This window comes from Haliotis cracherodii, unplaced genomic scaffold (genome assembly GCF_022045235.1).
Source record: "Haliotis cracherodii isolate W230 unplaced genomic scaffold, xgHalCrac1.p SCAF_16, whole genome shotgun sequence".
In the NCBI taxonomy this organism is placed as follows: Eukaryota; Metazoa; Mollusca; class Gastropoda; order Lepetellida; family Haliotidae; genus Haliotis; species Haliotis cracherodii.
This window is the reverse complement of record NW_027266271.1, coordinates 21033168-21034207: the sequence shown is the minus strand read 5'-3', so window position 1 is coordinate 21034207 and position 1040 is coordinate 21033168. Positions and strand designations below refer to the sequence as shown.

Sequence of the window (1040 nt, the reverse complement as noted above, 5' to 3'; positions counted from 1 at the left end):
GAGATCGGGTGGTCAGGCGCGCTGACTTGGTTGATGCATGTCATCGTGTCCCAATTGCGTAGATCGATGCTCATGATATCAATCACTGGAGTGTCTGGTTCCGACTCAATTGTTTACAGACCACCGCCATATAGCTGGAATACTGCTGAGTGCGGCGTTAAACAACAAACAAACAAACAAACACAGCACTGAAACAACAACTGAGATAAGTCAATTGTGCTTATCAGTGTTGGCATGTTGTACGGAGAGCGCCTGGAACGTTTCTTCGAGACAGAATATTCAAGACATGCTTGAATGCTTGAAAAACATATTTATGCTTCAACTGTTCTGAGGAAAGACATTGTCTGCGAAAAAATACACATTGTTGTAAGATGGATGTTTTACAAAAATATTTAGGCTTTTAGTTAATCATGAAAAAGGTGTTTTTTTCAGCTCTATAGCTGTAACAAAAGTCTAGTTTCAATACAAAACACTCCCCAAAAGTATGTATTCCTCTAGGAGTTTATGCAACATTAAGTTCTGTTTGGGTCATTCGTTTGGTTAAAAAAACGGTATTACGTTTATACGCAGTTTATTTTTTAACGCAAAACAAAATATGACAAAACTATATGGCAGCGGTGGGATTCGAACCCACGCCTCCGAAGAGACTGGTGCCTTAAACCAGCGCCTTAGACCGCTCGGCCACGCTACCGCTGAGTTCATCAGCGTGATTATACAAATAATTTCCTCCCAATTTGTGTAAATGTTTCTGTGGTTTGATGAAGTTAGTATCTGTCTGCAGACTCTTGTTTAAAAAAATTCAGGAAATCCTCTGCATGCAAACAATGACTTGCTATCAGGGATGTCTCCCCACTGTCACGTCCAGAAAACACGCCTGGTTCATGCTTGTGACACAGTGGAGTTGGATCAACGCCTGTATTCTCGTTTTTCACCATTGTTTTTCATTCTAGAAGTGAATTAATAATGGACAGCCTGACAAACTGACACATTTATGGACTACAGCCGAACAATACCGGAGTCCATAGACTCGCGAGGAAACA

At 41.0% G+C, this 1040-nt stretch overlaps 1 non-coding gene across 1 annotated transcript; it reads right to left on the bottom strand.

Annotated features, from left to right (window-relative positions):
* Positions 1–609: 609 nt before the first annotated feature.
* Positions 610–691, bottom strand: Trnal-aag (transfer RNA leucine (anticodon AAG)). The gene has a single exon. It is a non-coding gene; the product is annotated as a tRNA-Leu (tRNA).
* Positions 692–1040: the final 349 nt, after the last annotated feature.